Below are 27,246 nucleotides of genomic sequence, written 5' to 3'. Positions count from 1 at the left end.
AGTCTCTGTCGGTAGGCATTCTCTTGTCTCTCGTGTTATGCGCCAGGTACACAGACTTAGACCTTTTTGTCCCATCTGCGTTCCCTTATGGTATTTATCTGTTGTTTTAGAAGCGCTCTTGGGTGCTCCGTTTGAGCCCTTGGCAACAGTTGCTGATAAGTTTCTGACTTTTAAAACGGACCTGCTAGTAGCATTGGCATTGTTTAAAAGGGTTGGTGAATTGCATGCCCTGTTGATCAATCCCTTATGTATGGATTTTGCACCAGGATGTTTAAGACTGGTGTTAAGATCTCATTTGGGCTATTTGCCCAATCATTTCGCTCACAGACAATTAATTTTCAGGCTTTCTATCCTCCCCATTTGAGTCGGAGGAGCATGAAAAATTGTATATGCTTTGCCCAAAAATGTTTGGGTTTATGTTGACCGTACTAGCCAGTGGCGTAAGTCAGAACAGTTGTTTGTGTGCTTTGGTGGCTGCAACGGGGTGTTTTGGTGTCCAAGCAAAGGCTTATTGGCTTCCTGATGCAATTTCAAGTGCTTACGAAGCACGCAGTTTACCTTCACCTTCAGGTATTAGAGCCCATTCTACAAGGAGCATAGCATCCTCATGGGCTTTGGCAAGAGGTGTGTCCTTGGAGGACATCTGTAAGGTGGCATGGTGGTCCTTTCCGCATACATTTGTTAGATTTTAATCTGGATGAGGGTTTGACTCCTGCTTCCCAGGTTCTCTCTGTTTGAACAGGAGTAAACTGATAATTTTCTCTGTTTTATTCAGACACTTTAGCTTGCTTGTGCTCCGCTATATGCTTGCCACATGGGCGCAGACAGTTGGCAGCTACTGTTCGCATGGCATGAATGTATATCATTCCCAATGCAATTACACGCCTACGAAAGGGAACTCTTGGTTACATGAAACGTAACCCTGGTTCCCTGAGTGGGAACGAGATGCTGCCTAAATTGGCCATAATCTCTAGCAGCTGCATAGGCTCATGCCTTCCTGAAAATCTGACTCGATGGCACCAAGGGGCGTCGCTTAAGCACCACCAGCCAATAAATTGGCGTGATTGTACAATGGCTTCAGTCCACGTGACACTCTGGGTGTGTCCCAATGCGATTACGCAGCGTCTCATTCCCACTCAGTGAACCAGGGTTACGTTTCACGTAACCGAGACGTTTTGGGTTAGTCAATCGAGAGTTCAGGGTTTATGTCATGTTAAGTCAACCTTGCTTTCTGGAATACCCCTCAGATGTATCGTATAACATCCCAGTCACCTACAACAATAAAATATTGTCCTATTCAGGCCTGCATTATGAGTTCTATCTGTGCAATGCATTATGCATCCTGCTTCCTAGTGGAGTTCCATGTTTGAGAGATATCTGAAATGAAAATCATGTAAGAGTTTCTAGTGTGAGTAACCTTAGAGATGTTTTTATGACTCCAATGTGTCACTGATGATTTGTTTGTATTTTTGATAACCAAGGACAGTTCTGTTTTATATCTAGTCTGAAAATTGATTTAACGCACATCCTATGGAGATTCTGTCATGATTTTGTCTCTGGCAATAATTCTCTGAATTTTTAGCCTTTTAACATGCTGATGCCTAATATATGCCATTATTCACTGGTAATAAATAGCAAAGTGCGATACTTTTTTGCATACCAAAACATTTTTATTTCAGTATGAAATCCTAAAAATGTATGTGTATAAATTTGTCATGCTTCTCTTCAATATTTCTAACCTTCTAGTGTCCATCAGAATTAATCATGCTCCAAAAATGAAAGTGTGAAATAAGAACCCGATCAATGCTCAAAAAAGTATTGATCCAACAACCTCTTTGAAAGTATGTTCATCTGTGTCATCCAAGGACTTCATAGTTGCTTAATTGAGTTAGGCCCCACTTCAATAGTCATGTTACATTAAAAAAAAATCAATCGGGCATTTAACTGTAAAATGAATGCAGTTATCTTTCCATTAGTCATGTAGGCTAGGCTGCTATATATACTATATTGAAAGCCTTGAAGTAACTTAGAATGCTAAGTACATTAACCTGTTAATGTGCATGCCCCCCCTTATAGTCTAGTCAAAAAAGAGTTTATAATTTTGACAAATTATAAAGATGTATAATTTGTCAACATTATGAACAATTTTGTACAGCACACTATATAGTAAATGTGAACTCATTTAAGCAAAGTAAAGTCAAAACAATGGGTGGGGTCAATGAGCATCAGCAGGTTAAAATTAAACTGTCTCATCAGCACAATGATCTCTGAGCCAAGAGAGGTGTACTGTATATCACTGTCGGCACTAGGTATACTTTACGGCAACAGGGTAGCCATATGAGCATTAATTAGCCATTGGTGTGATGCCTCCTAGAAAATTGGGGCTTTTCATTATGCTTGTATGAAAGTAGAAAGCTGTCTACATGTTTGGGAATCTCAGATATCATTTGTCTAGGAACTATATCTGGGATCTGTCAGCCTAATAGTACTTGGCTGTGTTTCCCGATAACGTTGCAACTTAAGCTTTTATGATCATCTTAACGAACATCACTCATTAATTTACGATGGAGTAACGCATGTTTCCCAAACCAGCACATAGATTGCTCTTTATAAAGTAGAACTTAAGTGCTTCATTACGGGAGCTGTTATATTTAGTACCTCTGTTTTGTCGGAATTGAGTAGAAGGACATTTCTGGCCATCCAATCTTTTATTTCATTGATACACTCTGCTAATTTGGAGAATTGTTGTATCTCATCAGGTTTTGAAGAAATATAAAGTTGGGTATTGTCGGCATAACAGTGGAAACTTATTCCACGATTCCTGATAATATCTCCCAGGGGAAGCATATACAAGGGGAAAAGCAGAGGCCCTAAAACTGATCCCTGTGGCACTCCATAGTTTACTTTTGTTTGGTTTGACAGTTCCTCATGTACATAGACAAAGTGGTAGCAGTCTGCTAAATAGGACCTAAACCATGCTAATGCAACTCCACAAATGCCAACATAATTCTCCAGCCTATTCAAGAGAATGTTGTGATCTATTGTGTCGAATGCAGCACTAAGCTCTAAAAGCACTATAAGTGAAATGCAGCCGTGATCAGATGATATGAGCAAGTCATTTGTAACTCTGATAAGTGCAGTCTCTGTACTGTGATGAGACCTAAATCCTGACTGAAATTGTTCATATATACTATTTATCTGTAGAAATTAACATATTTGGGAGGATACTACCTTTTCTAGTATTTTCGACATAAACGGGAGATTAGAAATCAGTCTATAACTAGCCAGTTCTCCAGGATCAAGTTGTGGCTTCTTAATAAGCGGTTTGATAACTGCCATTTGAAAGTTTGTTGGGACATGTCCTAAGGATAGCGAGGATTTAATAATATTAAGAAGAGGTTCTGAGATTACTGGGAATACTTCTTTTAAGAGCTTGGTTGGTATTGGATCTAACAAACATGTTGTGGTTTTTGATGTTTCGCTAAGTTTTGTTAGCTCTTCGTGCCCTGTGACAGCGAAGGATTGAAGTTGCATGTGAGGAAAATTATGAGACACTGTTTTCTGAGGTACTGTGACAGATGATTGCATAATTCCAATTTTATTTCTGATTATTTCAATTTTATCAGTAAAGAAATTCATGAAGTAACTACTCTTGTGCTGCGACGGAATATCTGGTTTTGTTGAGGCTTTATTCCTAACCAATTTAGCCACAGTACTGAATAAACACCTAGGATTGTTGTGGTTATTTACTATGAGTTTGCTAAAATATGCTGACCTGGCAGCTTTTGGTGCCTGTATGTAGCTACAGACACTATCCTTCCATGCAACGCAAAATACCTCTAATTTTGTATGCTTCAACTTGTGCACCATTTTCTGAGCTACTCTCTTGAGAGCATGAGTGTGATCATTGTACCATGGTGCAGGGCTTTTTTCTTTAATTTTCTTTAATCGAAGGGGAGCAACATTATCAAGAGTGCTAGAGATGACTGTATTTATATTTTCTGTTATTTCATCAAGTTCTTCTAGGCTTTGGGGTTTACTGAGTGTATGAGATAGATCTGGAAGATTATTAGTGAAGCTATCTTTAGTGGTTGAAAGAATAGTTCTACCTCACAATAGTGTGGTAACTTGAATAACATTAGCTGATCGCAGCATACAAGAGACAAGGCAATGATCCGAGATGTCATCGCTCTGCGGCAGAATTTCAATATTATCAACATCAACTCCATATGACAGAATTAAATCTAGTGTATGATTATGGCGATGAGCTGGTCCTGTTAAATTTTGTCTGACTCCAAGAGAGTTGAGAATATCGATAAATGCTAATTCCAATGTGTCATTTTCATTATCTATGTGAATGTTGTAGTCACCAACAATTAAAGCTCTATCTACAGTTACTACTAGATCTGATAGAAAATTTACATATTCACCAAGGAAATCAGAATAAGGCCTGGGTGATCTATATACTGCAGCAAGGGTAAAAGACGACACAGTTTTTTTATTTATATCTATATCTGACGGTGTCACATTAAGCATTATTAGTTCAAAAGACTTAAATTTATATCCTGTCCTCTGAGTAACACCAAAAACTCGACACTTCAGGAGGTGCTCATGTTTATAACAATAACCTGGGGGAGAAGATTCATATAAACTAATATATTCATCCAGTTTAAGCCAGGTTTCCGTAAAACAGAGCACATCCAAACAATGTAATAATTAATTTACAATTAGTGCTTTGGTAAGATACAACAAACAGTGACCAAACCGAAAGACTGTGAAATCTCAAAATCTTTATGATGCCATTGGAGAGATGTTGGACAATCAATAGTGCTCACACCAGTCTGTGTTTACTCTATCCTGTCTTGAAAAAATTCTAACCATATAGAGAAATTATTTTTCAGTTGGTGTCAAATGTAGTCAAAAAGGCTTTGGAAAAATCAGCCCTGAAGCCCAAAAACCTGCGCTAGCTCTTGAGCGAGTCAAGAAAAAGTCATCACATTTCACACCATGTCAAACACACCTTGTCTCAGACTCACGTTTGCTCTCTCAGCTCCAAGAGAGCTTTACTTGTCTGCCGCTTTCAGTACTTTGCCCTGAGGCGGTCCTAATACAGTGAAATGTGCTGTGAAAGAGATGGAGGAGAATACCTGCAGATGACTAAACTGAGTGCAGTGCAGTCTGTGACAGTGAATGAACTCTGACAAACATGTAAGAGAATAATTCTGAAATGCTGTGGGGACATTAAACATGACGTTTCTAATTAATTCTTTATCGGACTGTGCATTACAAATGCAAAGTGAACCCCACCTCAACTGGATGATGCTTGTTGACCCTCCTAATGTTCCCTCCATTTTACAGATTCAATTTGAACTTGTCTTGGACCAGAGAATGGGCACATACTATATCTCTCTCAACTTTTCTATGTCAGTATCACTGAAGACTTTGGTAAATGGACTTTTCTAGTTACTATCACCTGTCATCCACTAGTGATACTCTGAAAACACTGATTTATGAATTAGTCAATAAAGAATTAATGTTTCTTAATGTTTTGTTTTGCACAGTGTGACAAACAATGTTTTGTAATTTTAGGAAGAGATATAATAAATTATAAGACATGCATGACAAGCTGTGTTCCAAGAGTGCTGATATTTAATATGTATAACAGCATTGCTGTTTGTATCACTCGCTTGTTTGTGTTCATGGCATTCCAGACCGGCTGCAAGTCTGTGTGTTGATCTGTGACTTACAATGGTTGATTCTGCTTTGGCATTTTTTGTGAAATTGTTTAAGAAAAGCAATATCACACTTGCAACTGTGTTGTTGTTCTGAATATCAGCATGGCTGTGATTGCCTACAGTGATTGTGTGATATTGCTGAAGTATATTAGAAGAAAACCCCCTTCCTTCCCTCTCCTCCTTTAATATTCCTGTTGTGATAACAATCTTTTAACAGATTTTTTGACTGTGAAAACATCCAGCTTATCTCTTTTCAACAGCATAATATTCAAGTGGGTGACAAAATTACCCATCAAGGCTACATCAAGATGATTCAATTTCTACCCAGTCCCTGCTTTTTTTAGTTTAATGTGTGAGGTATTCTGCAGAGCAAGCTACTACATGAGCTATGTAAGGTGTAGCTATCCAAATATGTGAATACATTTATTTTTAAAGTTAATACTTTCTGATTCTTAACGAACCAGTGCAGCTCAAAACTTATGAAGAAAACTGATACTTAATACATGTTGCACGTCCAGAGGAAACTTGAATTTCTCAAAGGTTGCTCTTTCATTTCTCTGGAGACTGAATGGAGTTCTTGGTTATGTTTAATTTAAATAGACACAAAAAAGACAATTATTGACACACAGTAAGAGTAGGCTACAGAGCTTTAAAAATTAATGTGGATAGCAAAGCTCAGCTTATTAGAAGAAGTTTGACACATCGTTGGAAAATTTTTTGGAGCTAGAGGACAGATAACTGGGGTCTTTTAGTTTTCAGGAGAAAAATCTGAGAAGCAGGAGACTTAAGCAAAAGTCTCCATTTGTTATCCATTGCTGTCTAGGGGAAGCAATTGAGATATTAAAGAGATCTCATTTGCGATTTGTCTTTCCTTTGGGTAAGTGGTGAAGTCAGCTTATTCCTTGTGTAGGTCACGCTTCACTTTTATAGCGTATTGTAATATCTATTGAAATTGTAGAAGTTATTCTTTGTTTTGATTTCCCCAGTAAAAATAAAAGCCTCTATAAAGGGTTGTGAAAAGGAAAAGCTGTTGGAGCAAAGGCATAATTTGAACAGGGACAAAAAGATGATTGAACTTCAATCCTCAGCTTTGCATTTGATGCTTAAATAAACAATCCGAACCAAGCTCACCAGATTATCAGTAAAACAAAATGCCACCTGCCTAAGTGACAAGTTAATTGTGGTGTTTTCCATTTCTTAGTCTCACAGTGAGAAAAAATGTGGAGCAAGCCAATGGACATTTTGTGGGATAAGAAGGAATCTCAATGTATTGTCCAGAGGTCAAACTTGGCACTTAGTGAAAATGAGGAATCTGAGGGAATGCTTGGTTGCAATCACAACGTCTTGATCCAATGCTATGAATTTAAATATTTCTTGTAAAAGGCAGAATGATCTCACAGTGAAATTGGAAACAGTAGGTTGACTTTTCTTTAGCTAAATCACCCTGTGTGTAACACAGACTCAGGCTGAGTGGGATCCATGTGTGGTTTATTAAAACACATTAAGTTCAGAGTACAGACAAGCGTGGGTCGAATAACCAGGGCAACCAACAATATCAGAGGCAGGGCAGTAAACATGGTATAACAGGCAGAGTATCGGGGCAGGCTGCAAACAGCAATAGAAATAGTCCAGGCAAACACAGTGGTAGGCAGGCAGCAAAGATTCATACAGAGGTAATCCAAGGCAGAGTCAAACACGGGCAGAACAACACAGGAAATAATAATGCTCATGTTAATGGGTTTTGTTCGTGGGCCTGGGAGATTTCGGACATGATGTCCAACTGGACTGGAGCTAGAATCAGAGAGGATGAGATGATGGGTTCTGGAGAGGGATTCTATGGAGTGGAGTCATATTGATGGGATACTGAGTCAGCTTTGATGTTCTTTGATCCTGGACGATAAGTGATTGAAAAGTTAAATCGAGTGAAAAACAGTGCCCATCTGGCTTGTCTGGGGTTTAGTCTTTTGGCTGAGTGCAGGAATTCCAGGTTGCGATGATCTGTTAATACCAGAAATGGATGTCTGGCCCCCTCCAGCCAGTGTCGCCATTCTTCAAATGCTGCTTTCATGGCTAACAGTTCACGATTGCTCACATCATAATTCTGTTCAGCAGAAGTGAGTTTACGGGAGTAATAAGCACATGGGAAAAGCTTAGGAGGATTACTTTGGTGTTGAGAGAGGATAGCGCCAATACCGGTGTTTGATGCGTCTACTTCTTCCATGAAAGGTACGTTGGGATCAGGATGATGCAGAATTGGAGCAGAGGTGAAGCGATTCTTCAATTCATTGAAGGCTTGAATGGCATCAGTAGACCAGCGAAGCTTGGTGTTTCCTCCCTTTATCATGGTGGTGAGTGGAGCAGCAACAGTGCTGAAGTTTCTGATAAATCTTCTGTAAAAATGAGCAAATCCTAAGAATCGTGGTAGTTCCTTTACTGTAGTGGGTTGAGGCCAGTTTAGAACTGCCCGTACCTTGCCCTAGTCCATAGACACCCCTTCTGGACTGATGATATAACTGAGGAAGGAGATTGAAGCTTGGTGGAATTCACATTTCTCCGCTTTGGCATACAGTTGGTGTTCCATGAGATGCTTCAAAACTGCCCGGACCTGCTTGACATGTTCCTCCAGGGTGTCTGAGTAAATCAAGATAGCATCAATATATACAATTAAGCACTGGTTTAACATGTCTTTGAATGAGTCATTTATGAAGGATTGGAACACAGATGGAGTATTGGATAGCCCGAACGGCATAATGAGGTATTCGTAGTGCCTGCTGCTGGTGGAAAAGGCAGTTCCCTATCTGTCACTCACTCGACGTTGTGTCAATGTAGTGACACTAGGGGTCACTCTTGGGAGCTCTAAATACCTTTGCTTTTTTGTAAAAAGGCCAATGAGAATTGGCGAGTGGAATTTGCATGCCACTCCCCCGGACATACGGGTATAAAAGGAGCTGGTATGCAACCACTCATTCAGATTTTCTCTTCGGAGCCGAGCGGTTCTATTCATTGAAGCTGAATTCATCCGCGAAGTTCATTCACCTCATCTGCTGGATTCTACGGCGCATTTCAACGGCTTCTTCCCCTCTGCACCCGTGGAGTGCAGAGAATGCCCCTGGGCGCTTCGGCAGAAATAACTAAAAGAGTGTATTCTAAAAAGAGTATATTTTCTTTCTAAAAGAGCGGCACACACGGAACATCTTTTTAAAGATGCCTTTCCATTTGTGTGTTATTCCTGGTTGCGGTCGATATCTCTCCGCTTCTGACAGCCACGATCACTGTCTTACGTGTCTGGGCACTGCCCACACGGAGACATCGTTCATGGATGAGTCATGTTCTCATTCTCAAGCCACCCCAGCAGCTCCATGCACCGGTCCTTCTACCTATGGGTTTGAGGCCGTGTCAGTTAGCACTGAGGATGATTTGGGGACATCAATGGGACCACCTTCGTCGGGTATCCCCCCACGGACCTCCCATTCCCCAGAACGCTTGCTTGCCCCGATCAGGCTCTCCCACGAGACCGGCGGCTTGTCTCAGCATGAGTTTGACTTCTCGTTTGGAGCTCCGGAAGATGATGAGTTTTCGAGCGCAGCATCAGAGAGCGGGCTCATCCGGTCTGACGCAGAGGCTTCGGCTCGGCTTCCTCCTTCGGGAACGGTCGCCCAGTCTCACGCTGACACGGAAATGACAGACATGCTTTCCTGGGCGGCCATGAGCGTCGGGCTAGAGTGGAACCCTCCACTCTCCCCTGAACCCTCGTGGCTCGACGATTGGCTCCTGGGCACGGGGAGCTGCCCACGGCCACATCCCACCCCCGTTCCTTTCTTCCCGGAAATGCATGAGGAGCTGACAAGATCGTGGGAGGCACCTTTTACTGCCCGGTCCCGGTCTTTCAGCTCCCCTGCTCTCGCTACCCTCGATGGCGGAGTGGCCAGGGGGTATTCGGTGATCCCCCAGGTGGATAAGGCGCTCGCGGTGCATTTGTGTCCGCAGAGTGCCGCCCCCTGGTGTGGGCACCCGAGACTTCCATCCGGGGCCTGTAGGTTTACGTCGTCCCTGACAGCTAGAGCCTGTGTTGCCGCTGAACAAGCCGCCTCTGCCCTGCATGCCATGGCTCTCCTGCAAATACACCAAGCCAAGGCGCTAAAAGAACTGCACGAGGGTAGTTCTGACCCAGGATTGATGCAGGAACTGTGCTCAGTGACCAACCTCACTCTCTGGGTGACGAAGGTCATGGCACGGTCTCTCGGGCATGCGATGTCCACCCTGGTGGTCCAGGAGCACCACCTTTGGCTCAACTTGGTCGAGATGGGAGAGGCAAACAAGGCACGGTTCATTGACGACTTCATTTCCAGGGTTGGCAATGCCGTCGAGGACTTTGCCCAGCAGTTCTCGGTGAGGAAGAAGCAGATGGAGGTTTTACAACATATCCTGCCCCAGCGCGACTTAAGACCCCGCACCCTGTCTGTTCGTCGCCAAGGGCGTCCTCCTGCAGCAACAACACTGGCTCTGCCGCAGCCCGCCCCCGTGGCCCGGCTCCGGCGTGGAGCCCTCCGCAGGAAGCAGATGCCACCCATCTTGTGGCCGGCCGCTAAGAACCTGAGGAAGGCTTTGAAGCACCCCTGAGACGGGCGACCCATGGGCGAGGAGACCCACTTCTCTGGGGCTGGTCGACAGACAACTCCATCCCCCGGTGGAGGGCCGGGAGGAGAATCCTTTGTCGCTGCATGCCCAGGAGACTTCGGCACCCAAACGCCTGACAAAAGAATGGTTCCCTCATCTCCTGGGTCACATATCTGGTGCGCACGGCCGTCGTCACAACCACCGTCCACTGTCCCATTTTGGAAGGTATGGCGCTCCAGCGGCGGACCCCCCGCCCCTGTGCACCCAGCTGTGGCACAAACACGCCCACATGGGATTGGTTCCAGTGGACTACGGGGACGAGATTCCTCCTCCCCCCTCCTCGGCCAATCTTATGGTGGGCAGCAGGACCAGGTAAGTGCTTCGATGTCCCTGGACTCAGCACGGCCACGGGGCTCGAGTCCCCTCGACGTGGCACCTCGAGCTCCGCCCCGCCATGAGGCCCCACCCGCTGGTACGTCCGACGTGATTATTCCCTTGGTCCCCCTCACCTGGAGGTGTGCTTTGCACAGACTCCCATTCAAAAACGCATTCTAGTGAGCGTCTGGCATCAAGATTGGTTTGCGGCGGTAGACCAGCAGGACGCATACTTTCATGCCTCGGTCTTACCTCGACACAGACCCTTCCTGTGGTTTGCCTTCGAAGGCCAGGCGTACCAGTACAAGGTCCTCCCCTTCGGCCTGTCCCTGTCCCCTCGCGTCTTCACGAAGGTCACAGAGGCTGCCCTTGCCCCACTAAGGGAAGTGGGCATCTGCATCCTCAACTATCTCGATGACTGGCTAATCCTAGCTCACTCTCGAGAGTTGCTGTGAGCACACGGGGACCTCGTGCTCCGGCACCTCAGCCGACTGGGGCTTCGGGTCAACTGGGAAAAGAGCAAGCTCTCCCCGGTTCAGGGCATCTCTTTTCTCGGTTTGGAGTTGGACTCAGTCTCGATGACAGCGCGCCAGAATAAAATCATTGAAAGTGGTGTGGTTTAGTCCTTGATTGGCCCAGACAGCTGTTGCCCACTCCAACGCCTTTCCCGTGAGCAGTGAACACACAAGAGAGATCTTACTATCATCAGTCGTGTATAACGAGGGCTGTTGAGCCAGGAACATAGAGCATTGCATAAGAAAGCCCTTACATTTGGTTGGGGTGCTGTCAAATTTTTCTGGAAAGGCTAATCGTGGATTAGCAGTCACTGTACTGTGAGGCATTATGACTGATACCTGACTCGCTTGAGGCGCTGGGGAAATGGATTCAAGTGTGTGCTGATGGAGACTCTGTACGGATTTCACCAACTCCTCCGTTAGCGTCGTGAGTCGGCCTAGTTGTTGTTGATGAGATGCCAGTAGGTTCGCTTGGGCAGAGAGTTCGCTGGACAGATGCATGAGGACCGCTGGATCGGTAGTTGGCAAAGTCTTCTGTAACACGGACTCAGGCTGAGTGGGATCCATGTGCGGTTTATTAAAACACAGCACGTTCAGAGTACAGACAAGCTTGGGTCGAATAACTAGGGCAACCAACAATATCAGAGGCAGGGCAGTAAATGTGGTATAACAGGCAGAGGATCGGGGCAGGCAGTAAACAGCAATAGAAATAGTCCAGGCAAACACAGTGGTAGGCAGGCAGCAAAGATTCGTACAGAGGTAATCCAAGGCAGAGTCAAACACGGGCAGAACAACACAGGAAATAATAAGAAATGTAGCCGGGGCAAACAAGACTTCGCAAAGAGTGAACACACACACCGGGCTAAATAGTCTGAGTGATATGGAACAGATGTGCAGTAATCAGTCCAGGTATGTGGGCACTAGGGAAATGTAGTCCAATGTTAATACTCAGGTGAGTGAGACCTCCGGTGGCCGATTGTGGAATCTTCACCGGCGTTTGTGACACTGTGCTTACCGAAATGCAAAACACTGCCACCAGTGGCTAAAGCGGTAACTGTTGTTGGGCATATGGGCACGTTTGAGCTACATTTTTCAGGTGTAATGTCCACAGAGGGGTGCCAAAAGAGAGTTGTGAAGTGAGTTGTTTTCAGCTGAACAGGCTGTGATACAGTGAAGTTGAATGCTTATTTTATAAACTGTACCCCCAAACCCCAAACCTAAACTTACCATCAGGGGAGTAAAGTTGTAATGCTAGAGGGAAAAATGCAATCTCAGAATTGTGCTTGTCTTTGATTTTTAATGTGACTGACAACAAGGCTGTGAGGGATAGATTTATAGTCTCTTCAATGGCACGAACGGTATAAAGCTTTATAAAGCTCCTAGATCACAACTGATTTTCCTCAACTCATTTTGTCTGGAGTTCTTTGTATACTGAATGTTCTTAAACAGATATTTTATCAATGTGAATAACACCACAACTAAGGCTTTGTTCACACTGCAAGAAAAATCTGATTTTTTCTCAAATCTGATTTTTTAGACTGACTGTTCAAACTGCAGGTTATATGTGGACAGATCAGATTTTTTGCTGTTCAGACTGCAATCGCTCTTGCTAGCATGTCTACATTTGTTGTCATAGAAACAATGCAAACTTGCATACGTTCACCATGCGGGAGTGTTTATCAATGGATGTTTTTCATGAGAGCATCCAAATATTAACGCTTTCTTCACAGAAAACGGCTTAAAAAACAGGAGAGGTGGCATATGCAATGTTTATTGCTGCCAAGATTTTCATCTGCCCCTTTTTTGCCAGATGTCCCGTATTTTTCTCATACAGGTCAGATGCATTTTGTCCTGTATTTAATAATGTGCCAAAATGTCCCATATTGAGGGCTTTGTGTCTCATTTAGAAGTATGAATGGGTCGGACTGCAAGACTTTTGAAGAGGACCCCCGTCCTGTATTGAAGCGCTCAAAATGCTGAAGCATCATTGTATTCGTGTGAGACATTCAACCTCATCGCGCTGTGGTGGCCCGCAGCTGGTGTGTGTTACCACACCTTATAGCGTATCTCTTTATGTGAGTAATGTCTGTATTATTTTATAAGAGGTTTACACTGCTTTGAATGCCCTGTAACATATACAGTACACAACATTTGTGTGCGTTCCACTCAGAAGAGATCATTTGTTCCTCTCATAGGCTTCACCTTCCAATGTCGGAGGGCTGAAAGGTTTAATAAAACGGTCATTCTGAACTCACATTTTAAGTAATTTCTTTTTGTTGAAAATTATTTTGTAACAGTCCTACAGCGTGACCATTCATTATTGTTTTCCCTTTCGAAATGTCCTGTGAAGGCAACATTTTTGCCGTTTAGAATGCAGTAGCCTACATGTCCTCTCATCGCAACACCTGACGAAACAACCCGTTGCGCACAACGAATGACGAAAAAACACATGAAATCCGATCTGACCGTTCAGACTGAGACACAATAAGAAAAATGATTTTAATCAGATTCAAAACCACCTACCAATGTGGTTTGGATCAGGCTTGTAAAAATCAGATTTTTTGTCCTGTTCAGACTACAAAAACCTAAATGGATTTGAGTCAGATTGGCCAAAAAAATCAGATTTTTTTCTGCCTGTGTGAACATAGCCTAAGGGATAGCTGTAATTTGTGTAAAAATAATTTAAATAATTTTCACACAAATATTGAATGGTTTATGATTATTTCAATCTTTGTTTGAATCTAATTTTAAAATGTTGATGATTATTTTTATTTTTTTTTATATTCAAACTTTAGAAATGGGAAAAGGGTAAAACAATAAAATATATGTAGCCGATGGGTTGTTAAAAAAAAAAAATAACAGGATACAAAAAATAACTTTTTTATTTTATTTTTATTTCTAACTGTTGTCTCAGAAAAAGGACAGCGATCGATGGGGCCGTATTGAAAAGGGGAATAAAGAAATATAGAAAAATATAGTAAAATTAATAACGGAACTGAAATATGGTAGAGGCTATAGTCAAAAGAAAACACAAACAGGGCATTAGCCTATACACATGCCTCAGCATACACCACCTTAATACATGCTTATATCATTCACAGTATTTCATGCATTTAACACATGCTTAAATCACTCACTGTGTTTTATGCATTTAACACATGCTTAAATCACTCAAAGCATTTTATGGATATCTAACCAGGCTTTAAGGACGTGTATAACAGTTTAAACAATACAATTCTCATTCCACATGCTCACTTAATTGGAAAACACTCTGGGCAATAAATCATTAAATAAGATAAATTTACATACTCAGTTCTTGCAGATGTACAAAACGTGGTCAAACGCCACACATTCAGTCCATATGCAACCTTCAGAAATGATCCATTACAAACACTCAACTTCAACGTATGACTCTTGTGAACACATACTGTATTTAATGCAATTTTACAACATTTTGTGTAAAATTTGATATTTACCCAAAGAATTCTCATGTGATGGATGTCTGGCATGCTGTTTAGTCAGCTAGCTAAGTCAGCTCCATCCTCACCCTAATTTATTATTTTAGCACACATAAACTTGCACTTTCTTATTATTTGAAATAATTCACAACAACATGGTTTCTGTTTAAAAAAAAAATAAAATACTTTATTTAACTTTTGTTGCTTGGTGAGGTGCACACACTTGGTTGACGAGTAGTTTAAATGTTTATTTGTTTTATGAACTTACCCTTTTTCCTCTATTTGTGTATGGCATGACTGAGTTGCTGGTTCCGGTCAGTTGCCAAAAAGGGGGCGAGTGGACTATATATATGGTACCAGCTGATGATCAGGGCAGTAGGGGGATTCCAGAAGTCATTCTTCATTTGTTAATGTTAAAACAAATTATTATTTTCATGATGTGGCACTGAAAAATTATGTATTTAATATGAAAATATATATATGTATTCTTAATGTGATTATTTTTGTCCAGTTTGTTTAATGGCCATTATTTTATGTTTATGTTTCCCCCTTTTTATGTGTATTGGTGCTAGACACTAAGATTTAAATTCCCCAGTGTTGTATATGTTGGTCTGTCATGTCTTGGAGTTATTTAGGGATAAGTCACCTCACCACACACACACACACACACACACACACACACACACACACACACACACACACACTACATATATATATATATATATATATATATATATATATATATATATATATATATAGTCTGCCTCTGTATCTGCTTCTCTGGCAATATCTATCAAACAATGAACAAAACTGGGAGCTCTCTTGCACAATGCGCCAAACCCTTAAAGGGGCCACGTCCAATTTATGATGATTTAAATTACATGAAATTTTTCGATTTGGCTACATATAAATTAAAAGGCATTTTAAAAGCGGCAAAAATTAATGCTGAATGCATGGTGAAAAGCTCCTAAGACTCCACAAGTTTTAATATGGCCTTCTTATGACCAAAAACAAAACAAAAACTGTTAGTTAAACAACAAAAAATATAAAAGTAACCTTAGTTGAAGAAACACCCCAATATGTTTTCGACATTAAAATGCAACAATGAGATCATATTTTATGTTCTCTTTCACATTACAGTGACACTATCAATGAATCCACTGATGTAGACACTGACATTAAATGATAGGTCACATTGTCGGGCATATCATAAAAATTTCTTGAATGATCTGCCATTACTTTGCCAGAACAAACATTATTCGGATGAAGACTGGATCTCACCCCTGGTTCACTATAGAAGTCCCAAACTGAGTCTGAACGGCATTCTCCTTTTCTCCACCGTATAAACACAGCGAGAGTGGAGAGCTATCATTAATTCATGAGTGTAACTATCTCATCAGATCAACAGCAGCCCTTCGAGAACTGTAATTAAACTGATGGGGTTGTTTTCCCTCCAGCACTCAGTCTACAGGAAGGATATATGTGGATGTTCGACAGGCTGAAGGTCTAATGTGACTTGCACACTGAGGGGCTTATAAACTGCTGTTGTCAATTTGGCTTTCATGGGAATACAGTAGGGTCAAGGCAGTGAGTTTCCCCTGTGGAGATATGGCATGAGCGTTACATCAGGCAGTGTTGACAGCGCATTCCTCTAGAGATGTATTATCCCATTGACATTCTGTCTGTAGGGCACAAGAACAGGACAGTCCTAGCAGTTGTACTGGTCACCCAAGTCAGCACATGAAGGTGCCATTATTAATTACTCCAAATGAATAAACAATCACTGAGCAGGACAGACAGCTGAGAGCTGATCTGATATTAATGTGTGCATCCATGTTTATTTAATGTCCTCGAAGACCCTCTTAATACCTGTCAGCCTTGTGCTTTGATTGAATTACATCCTCCTCACCAAGGAGACAGCTAATTATCTGCTCAAGGTGGGACTCCACTCACTCAGACAACATCAACAACTGAGACCACCTTTTGCGGGATTCTTACGGTCTTGTCAATATATCGACAATGGAACGTTTTATATGCAATGAGAGAATAATGAATGTTTTACTTTAAAATCTCAAATTAGGACCAAATTATCAAGTGTTAAACATTAATCTCAATTGTTTTAAGTTTACTAATAATTAATAATTACACTGCAGTAAAAGATCTGACAGCCTGCGAGCCTTATTTAAAGACTGGAGCCCACAGGTACTTAAGCACTGAACAGCTATACCACACGCCTCTCACTCTTTCAGCATTATGTTAGACTCCCTAAGGGAATGGGAACGTTTAGAGGCATTGTAAATGTTAAGCTCAAGATGCCTAAATGAAAAAGAGCACTGAGCTGCCCTTCACCAACCCTGGTATGTAAACACAATATGGGGGAACATGTGCTTATTTAATCTCCAAAGAAGAAAAGAAGGACAGTATTCCCTCATCAAGATTTTTAAATGACTATTTTCGAATTTGCAAGTAAATAAAGCCAGCTGAGGCTGTATGTAACAGTGATTCCCTATCTGCCACTCACTCGACGTTGGTGTTGATGTAGTGACACTAGGGGTCACTCTTGGGAGCCCCAGACACCTCTGGTCTTTGATAAAAGGCCGATGAAAATTGGCGAGTGGTATTTGCATGCCACTCCCCCGAACATACGGGTATAAAAGGAGCTGGTATGCAACCACTCATTCAGATTTTCTCTTCGGAGCCGAACGTTCATGCTCATTGAGCTGAATAGCACTGTTCATTCACCTCTGCTGGATCTGATGGTGCATTTCAGCGGCTTCTCCCTCCTCTGCACTGGTACACTGCAGAGAACGCCCCGGGCACTTCGGCAGAAAAACTAGAGAGTATATTTTCTGAAAGAGCGTTTTTCCCCTCTAAAAGAGTATATTTCTCTAAAAAAGCGCACACATGGAACGTCTTTTTAAAGACGCGTCTTTCTAAAGATGCCTTTCCGTTCGTGTGTTATTCCTGGTTGCGGTCGTTTTCTCTCAACTTCGGATGGTCATGATTGCTGTCTTTCATGTCTGGGCGCGACCCACACGGAGGCAGCGTTTATGAATGGTTCATGTTCTCACTGCGAGAACATGACCATGGCAACCTTGCGGTCGCGGCTTGCTTTCGTAAGGAAGCAAGCCACCCCAGCGGCTCTCCGCCTTGGTCCTCCTACCTACGGGTATGAGGTCAGCGCGGCTAGCACTGGGGGCGATTTGGGGACCTCAATGGGATCGCCTCCGCCGGGTATCCCCCCACGGACCTCCCATTCCCCAGCACGCTCGTCTGCCCCAATCGGGCTTCCAGATGAGTTCGCCGGCTTGTCGCACGGCGAGTCTGGCTTCTTGTTCGAGGCCCACGAAGATGATGAGCTCTCGAGCGCAGCATCGGAGAGCGGGCTTGTCCAGTCGGACGCAGAAGCCTCAGCTGGGCTTCCCCCTTCGGGGACGGTCGCCCAGTTACAGGCCGATGTCGTTCTCACTACCCTCGATGGCGGGGCAGCCAGGGGCTATACAGCGATTCCCCCGGTGGATAAGGCGCTCGCGGTGCACTTATGCCCGCAGAGCGCCGCCACCTGGCGTGGATGCCCTAAGCTCCCGTCCAAGCCCTGTAGGCTCATGTCGTCCCTGACGGCCAAGGCCTACAGCACTGCTGGACAAGCTGCCTCTGCCCTGCACGCCATGGCTCTCCTGCAGGTCCACCAAGCCAAGGCACTGAAAGAACTGCACGAGGGTAGTTCCACCCCAGATTTGATGCAGGAACTGCACTCGGCGACCGACCTCGCCCTCTGGGCGATGAAGGTCACGGCGCGGTCTCTCAGGCAGACGATGGCCACACTAGTGGTCCAGGAGTGCCACCTGTGGCTCAACCTGGTCGAGATGGGCGAGGCCGACAAGACACGGTTCCTTGCTGCCCCCATTTCCCAGGCGGTGACTGCACCGGCTCCGCCGCAACCCGCCCCTCGGCCCGGCCCCGGCGTGGAGCCCACGGCAGTAAGCCTCTTCGAAGCGCCCCTGAGACGGGCAACCCAGGGACGAGGGAACCCACTCATGTGGAGCTGGTAGAAAGACCACTCCATCCCCCGGTGGAGGGCCGGGTGGAAAATTTTTGTTGCCTTTTTGTTTGATTTCGCCGCACTCCCAAGTGGCTGCGGTACCCAACGGTTCAGCAAAAGAGCAGCTTCCTTCCTCCCTGAGCGCCCAGCTGTGGCACAAATCCACCCCCGATGTGACAGCCTCCACGGGTCGCGAGGACAGGCCTCTTCCTCCCCCATCCCAGGCTGTCACAAGGAGCCAGGTAAGTGCTTCGATGTCCCTAGACTCAGCACGGCCACGACGTGCTGTGGCACCTCGCGCTCCGCCCCGCTGCGAGGCCCCACCTGCCGGTACGTCCGACGATGTTGTCCCCTTGGTTCCCCGTGCACGGAATTTGGACTAATGGCCTGCGCTTCCCAATCCATCGCGGTGGTTGATCCGGACCGTCCGACTCAGCTATGCGATTCAGTTCACCAGGCGCCCGCCCAGGTTCAGTGGTATTCACTTCACCTTCGTCAAGGGCGAAAACGCTGTTACCCTGCACGAGGAGAACGCTACCCTCCTACGGAAGGGCGCGATAGAACCTGTCCTTCCAGCCGAGATGAAGAAGGGGTTTTACAGCCCCTACTTCATTGTACCGAAGAAAGGCGGTGGGTTGCGGCCAATCTTGGACCTGCGAGTACTGAACCGGGCTTTACACAGACTCCCGTTCAAGATGCTGACGCAAAGACGCATTTTAGTGAGCGTCCGGCATCAAGATTGGTTTGCGGCGGTAGACCTGAAGGACGCGTACTTTCACGTCTCGATCCTTCCTCGACACAGACCCTTCCTGCGGTTCGCGTTCGAGGGTCAGGCGCATCAGTACAAGTCCTCCCTTTTGGCCTGTCCCTGTCTCCTCGCGTCTTTACGAAGATTGCAGAGGCTGCCCTTGCCCCGTTAAGGGAGATGGGCATTCGCATTCTCAACTATCTCGATGACTGGCTAATCTTAGCTCACTCTCGAGACGTGTTATGTGCACATAGGGACCTGGTGCTCTCGCACCTCAGCCGACTAGGGCTTCGGGTCAACTGGGAAAAGAGCAAGCTCCTCCCGGTTCAGAGCATCTCTTTTCTTGGTTTGGAGTTGGACTCAGTCTCCCTGAAGGCGCGCCTTATGAACGAGCGCGCCCGGTCGGTGCTGGCCTGTTTGAAGGCATTCAAACAGAAAACAGTGGTTCCACTGAAACTTTTTCAGAGGCTCCTGGGGCATATGGCATCCTCGGCAGTGGCCACCCCGCTCGGGTTGACACATATGAGGCCGCTTCAGCACTAGCTCCAGACTCGAGTCCCGAGACGGGCATGGCGCCACGGGACACACCGCGTGGCCATTACGTTGGTCTGTCACGATCTTTTCAGCCCTTGGACTGACCTCTCGTTTCTACGAGCAGGTGTTCCCCTAGAACTGGTCTCCAGGTGCGTCAAGGTCATGACAGACACCTCCAAAACAGGCTGGGGCGCTGTTTGAAATGGGCACGCAGCCACCGGCCTCTGGACGGGTCCGCGGCTGCGTTGGCACATCAACTGCCTCGAGTTACTGGCAATTCTGCTCACCCTGCGGAGGTTCCGGCCGTTGATCCAGGGCAAGCATGTACTAGTTTGGACAGACAGCATGGCAGCGGTAGCATATGTCAACCGCCAAGGCAGTCTGCGCTCCCGCTCTATGTCACAACTCACCCGCCGTCTCCTCCTCCGGAGTCAGCAGCACCTCAAGTCACTGCGAGCCACTCATATCCCGGGCAACCTCAACACTCAGGGGAAAGTGGAGACTCCACCCTCAGGTGGTCCAGCTGATTTGGAGTCGATTCGGTCGGGCACAGGTGGACCTGTTCGCCTCCCAAGAATCCTCCCATTGCCCGCTCTGGTACGCCCTCACCGAGGCTCCCCTCGGCATAGACGCGCTGGCACACAGCTGGCCCCCTGGCATTTGCAAATATGCGTTTCCCCCAGTGAGCCTACTTGCACAGACTCTGTGCAAGGTCAGGGAGGACGAGGAGCAGGTCGTCCTGGTTGCACCCTACTGGCCCACCCAGACGTGGTTCTCGGACCTCACGCTCCTCGCGACAGCTCCCCCCTGGCAAATTCCCCTGAGGAAGGACCTTCTTTCTCAGGGACGGGGCACCCTCTGGCACCCGCGCCCAGACCTCTGGAATCTCCATATCTGGTCCCTGGACGGGACGTGGAAGACCTAAGTGGCCTACCACCCGCGGTGGTAGACACGATCACTCAGGCTAGGGCCCCCTCTACGAGGCACCTGTATGCCTTTAAGTGGCGTCTATTCGCTAAGTGGTTCTCGACACGAAGACCCCCAGAGATGCGCAGTCGGATCAGTGCTTTCCTTCCTGCAAGAGAGGTTGGAAGGGAAGCTGTCCCCTTCCACCTTGAAGGTGTACGTTGCTGCCATAGCAGCACACCCCGGCACAGTTGACGGTAAGTCCTTAGGGAAGCACGACCTGATCATCAGGTTCCTAAGAGGCGCCAGGAGGCTGAATCCCTCCAGACCGCCCCTCGTTCCCTCATGAGATCTCTCCATAGTTCTTCAGGGCCTACAGAGAGCCCCCTTTGAGCCTTTGCAGTCAGTCGAGCTTAAGGCACTCTCCCTGAAGACTGCCCTCCTGACTGCGCTTACTTCCATCAAGAGGGTAGGTGACCTGCAAGCGTTCTCTGTCAGCGAAACGTGCCTGGATTTCGGTCCGGGCTATTCTCACGTGATCCTGAGACCCCGACCGGGCTATGTGCCCAAGGTTCCCACCACTCCTTTTGGGGACCAGGTGGTGAATCTGCATGCGCTACCCCAGGAGGAGGCAGACCCAGCCCTGGCGTTGCTGTGTCCGGTGCGTGCTTTGCACATCTATTTGGATCGCACGCAGAGCTTTAGACTCTCTGAGCAGATCTTTGTCTGCTTTGGTGCACAGCAGAAAGGAAGCGCTTTCTCCAAGCAGACGATCGCCCACTGACTTGTTGATGCCATATCTATGGCATATCTCGCCCAAAACATGCCGCCCCCGGTAGGGCTACAAGCCCATTCTACCCGTGGTGTAGCGGCTTCTTGGGCCCTGGCCAGAGGTGCCTCTCTAACAGACATTTGCAGAGCAGCGGGCTGGGCAACACCCAACACCTTTGCAAGGTTCTACAACCTCCGGGTGGAACCGGTTTCGTCCCAGGTAGTGGCACGCAACTTAAGCGGATAAGCCCAGGATAGCCGGCCGGGTGTATCGCTTGCACATAGCGCCTTCCACCTCCTTTTGAGCTGGTGACATGCGCTGTTAATTCCTAGTAGTGCTCACAAAACTTGTTCCTGGTTGACTTCCTCCGAGCCCTGTGGCAGTCGAGTTTTTGGAGAGACTCACTGCCGGCCCAGTACACACGCTAACTAAGAGCCCGGTTCTGGGGTAGGTGCTCCACATGTGGCGGTTCCCTGTAAGGCTAACCCCATGCGATATATCTTCCACTAATTGTCCCTCCTGCCACAATGCTGAACTACCTGCTGAAATGGCCAGACCTTATATCAGCTCCTCAGCATAAAACCTGAATGAGTGGTTGCATACCAGCTCCTTTTATACCCGTATGTCCGGGGGAGTGGCATGCAAATATCACTCACCAAATTTCATTGGCCTTTTATCAAAGACCAGAGGTGTCTCGGGCTCCCAAGAGTGACCCCTAGTGTCACTACATCGACAACGGAGAATGGAGATTACACAAGTAACCATGATGTTTTTTGCCTTGTGTATAGTGTTATCATAGTGACTTATTGCTTTTTGAAAAAAGTGGAAACAGCAATATGATAGTACTGTAGACACCAGTGTTCAGTAAAGTACACAGTTAACATTGTTATCAGTAATAGTCAGAATAAACAGTTCTTCCACCGAGTAATATAATTCTTTACCCACACTGCAGGCTGTTTACGTTTCCCAAGCAACTCTGTGCATTAATATACAACGTGTTTATAAGCATGTCACAATGGCTTTGAATGCGGCTTAAATGCGGCTGGAACAATCCTTTTTATTTTTTTATTTTTTTATTTTTTTTCAGTGATAAAAATGGAAATGGACAAAATCAGACATGCTTTAAATTTCACTTGGAAAACAGAAACGTGAATTCTGAATTCTCTGCATATTGTATTGTAAGTCAACCTGATAAATTAAATAATGCCTTAAGGCAGATATGTGTGATATAATATCTTATTTCTGTAATGTGTAATTGTCTGAAATTACATTGCTTCAGCATATACTTCTATCATTATGAACCACAGTCAGCATATTTAACTCCCTTTGATAACTAGACACCCACACAGCCACAAATACTATGTTTCAGAATAAGAGGTGTGCCTCTGTATGTATCCCACAAGAAGCTGATGCTGCATCTCAAACTATACCACCAGACACCTAAATGGCTTCTTCCCCCATGCTATATCCTTACTCCAATAGCTGATACTCAGTTCCCATCTATGTGCTAAATATCTGGTACTGTATATAGGTTCACCTGACTTGCACAGTCTTGCACAGATGTACTTCACATCTTTTCCTTTCTACAGTTCTTTCTCCAGTTGCAAATTGCACACTGGTCTTCCGGCTAAACCAAATACCTCAAAACTGGTGTCCCCTTGTGTCTGTACTCTATTGTACCCACTGTGCTACATATTGTTTTTATTGTAATGTGTTATTGATCCACTGATTGTACTGTGACTCTGTACACTTCCCTTGTATACTAGTCTCAGCCTCAGACAGCATGCCCACAGACTGCCCACAGTCCGTTCACGAACGTCAGATGCATACTTTACACAAAACTGGAAAACACTTTTTTCCCCAAGTAAACGCTAATCTGATTTGCTGGTTTGGCTCAACTTCTGCAAGTAAGGGCACATAGGTTTTTATGTCAGTCTGTCTGGAAATAGTTGTGTACAAGTTTCATACAATAAATGGTTTTAAACATAAAATAATTATGGGATTTGGCAAAGTTTGCCATGTTAGTGACATCTTTGATGTTTTGTTGGAGACACTTAATTGCAGGTAAACTAGATATCCACAAGCACAACTGTATATTCCTCTTTTACATCTGTGAAATAGCATGTAGGCCTACTTATTTTCTGTTCTGCACTTCAGAGTCTTTACACATTTCCGCTATTTTCCTTGTGTTCTCTGTACAATAATCCACCATATTCATTTTTAAAACCAAAAGCATCAATGAGTCAATGTTCCCACATTAAATGATAATAAAACTTGTTTAGCAAACGTTAGCAGAGACAGGTGTGTGAGACATGGTAAACTATACTCTCTTTTGATGATCTTACACCTGTAGAACAAATAGTAGCATTGCACAGAATCGCTTATACACCACAATTGGGTTGTTAGGAGATGTCTGAGATAACAATCGAACACCCTGCTAAGCTAAAAGGAGCACTGCAGTTTTCTTTCCTTCTACACCATCTTCCGAGCAGTGAGGAATGAACTGCCTTTGTGGTCAGAGATCAACGATATCAAGTAGGAATATCCTACATCTAACTATGAATGGAATGCAGCATCAGGACCATTTGCCGCAAAAGATCTGTCTACATGAGACTATGTTAATACTTTAGCTGTGTTGTTTGGAATTTTTCTATTACTAGAATCTAAATGTAACCAGAAAAAAATTCCTGTCCCTAATACTGTCAAAAAAAAGTGATTGTAATTCTCATTATCAGTGGACATTGGGAAAAATCAACATCAACAAGGGCACTTTCTTTTATCAACTTTTTAAGTGTGATATGTGACATTAATTAAATTGAAGTGGTGAATATCTTTTGTGAATTTGGCTCTTACTCCCTGTCCATTCTAATTGTAGAGAAGTGAGAACAGCCTGCTCAAGGAAAGAAAAGGCAGCATTAAGAGGTATTATCAGGGTTTTAATCAAAGTCCCTGAGAATGAGTCGTCAATGAAAAGCAGCAAAAAAAGATTTTACACAAGAGTTACACAAGTCAGAACTGACATAAGATGTGACCATGCAAAATGAACATGCCATCACCAAAGGCTTACAAAATGAGTGGACATACTCCAGTGGGGATCTGTGACTAACCGCAGTATCATCACCCTTCACCCTGTGGTGAGGCTTGAAAGGATTGCTTGAAGGACTAGATAGACATATTTTGGACACTGATTTAAAGGACATCAACTTCTCCTACTTTTTACAGACAATGGGCATCGGGTCCTGTATATCCACATTCATTCTATCAATTCTCCCTTTTCTGGACACAGTCTGATACTGTGAGAGCTTCCATCAATGACTCTCTTTGATGTGACAGAGCCTCCAAAAAAAGAATATCACACTACAGAAGAGAAACTGCAAGGGAGAGAGGGAGGGAGAGTGACCTACTGTATGTACAGAGAGAGAAAGAAAGAGTGAGTTAGGTAGCAGACAAAGAGCATGTTTAATGACATCTTAGAGATGATCACATACCGAAAGAGAATCAGTGATAAGGGCTCTGTGTCTCCACAGGGAAACTTTGCAGGGTTCATTGAATAGGAGACGTGCATACTGAAATCTTGTCCAGCTCCTTCACATCATCCATGTCATTTTTATTCTGCAAGTCTGATCCTGACACAGATATTCTGTCATACTTTGGGAATAAACCCAAAACTAGAACTAACAAATTAACAAACTAATATTCATAAATAATCTAACAAATGTACTATAAGCCGTGTTTTGTTAAGGTGGTGTGATAGGCTGGTTGGTGGTTCTGACACTTAGATCTGTACTGCTGCATGGCAAATTTCTTGAAAGGAAAGGTTTCATATTGCAAAAAGCTAAATTGGACGTAGCCTCTTTAAGAATTGGAGTTTTGCGTCACCTGCTTTCCGGTACTCTCTTGTGTTGCACGTGTTCTGGTTAGGGATGTGAGAACGTGCCAGAGAGCTCCCGGTTTTTGTTCATTGGTTGAGAATTCTTGGGTAAATATCAAATTTTACACAAAATGCTTATAAATTGCATTAAATATGTGTTCAGAATAGTCGTATGTTAAAATTGAGTGTTTGTTATGGGTTATTTTTGAAGGTTGCATATGGATTGCATGTATGAGGAGTTTGATCACGTTTTGTACACGCGCAAGGACTGGCTATGTCAATTTAGAATTAACCATATCCAGGGCTGGAAGGGTTACTTTTTAAATGTATTCCACTACAGATTACAGAATACATCCTGTAAAATGTCATTTGTAACGTATTTCGTTAGATTACTCAAGGTCAGTAACGTATTCTAAATACTTTGGATTACTTATTCAGCACTGGTAGATTTTTTCACTTGTTTTGACTATAAAAACTCTGCCAGTACAGTAAGTCAAAATACACGTTAAAAATACATCCTCTGAAAAACCTAAATATCTTATGCAGTGTTGTTTCTAAAACAAGATAAATCAAACTGATCTTGTTTTAAGGATTTTTAGATATATTTACAGGAAAACAATACAAAAAAATATTATCAAGAATATGATTTTTTGCACTTATATCATAGGTCTTCCTAGAAATAAAGAAATTATGATAAAAAATATGATTGTTCTGTAACGATTAAGACAACATATTTACATGCATTCTATTAGTATGCAGGGTACCTTTAAGACGCTGACCAACTCATTTGCATATGCGTGTGCTGTGTGATTAAAGAGTTACTACTCAGTCTATGTGAAGGTGCAGGAGGATGATGACCAATCTGCTCTCCCTGACCTTTATTATACTTTTATGTTTTGTGATGCTAATGGTTTGTTAATTTTCTCATGTATGAGAAGAGCGTGCTACCTGTGTACTTGCCATTAAATGTGTGGTATACAGACTTTTGCTGATTGGCTCCGTGATTTTTCGGACTAAACCATTTATCTCCGGGGAAAAGCATTACAGTGCCTGGTAACTTGTGCATGTAAAATGGCTAGAAATAGAATTTTAGCTTAGCGTAAAGCTGACAATTTACACAAGGTTTATTTCTATTTCTACTGCTCCAAACTTACTTCAAACTTACTTCTCTATCTGCTTGTATGAATGTAACACATCATAAGAAAGTGTTTCACCGCTGTTCAAATGCACTTTGGATCACATCATTTATATCTATAAATGTTTTCCATCTGAAAGTACTAAATATTTAATGAAACAAATGACAATAAAATGCAAAGTAATCTCTTCAGTAAACATACTTTGAATGTATCTGTATTCTAATTACCAATGATTTAAATTGCAACTGTAGTGGAATACAGTTACTTATATTTTGTATTTTAAATACGTATTCCCGTTACATGTATTTCGTTACTCCCCAACACTTACCATATCTTATTTAATGATTTATAGTCCAGAGTTTTCCAATTAAGTGAACATGTGTAATGATTAATTTATTGTTTAAACTGTTATACATGTCCTTAAAGTATGGTTAAAAAACACTGTGAGTGATTTAAGCATGTGTTAAATGCATAAAATGTTTGAGTGATTTAAGCAAGTACTTAAATGCATAAAATGCCGTGAATGATATAAGCATG

The sequence above is a fragment of the Myxocyprinus asiaticus genome, chromosome 26 (genome assembly GCF_019703515.2).
Source record: "Myxocyprinus asiaticus isolate MX2 ecotype Aquarium Trade chromosome 26, UBuf_Myxa_2, whole genome shotgun sequence".
NCBI lineage: Eukaryota > Metazoa > Chordata > Actinopteri > Cypriniformes > Catostomidae > Myxocyprinus > Myxocyprinus asiaticus.
The sequence above is the reverse complement of the archived record's forward strand: the minus strand, read 5'-3'. Positions refer to the sequence as shown.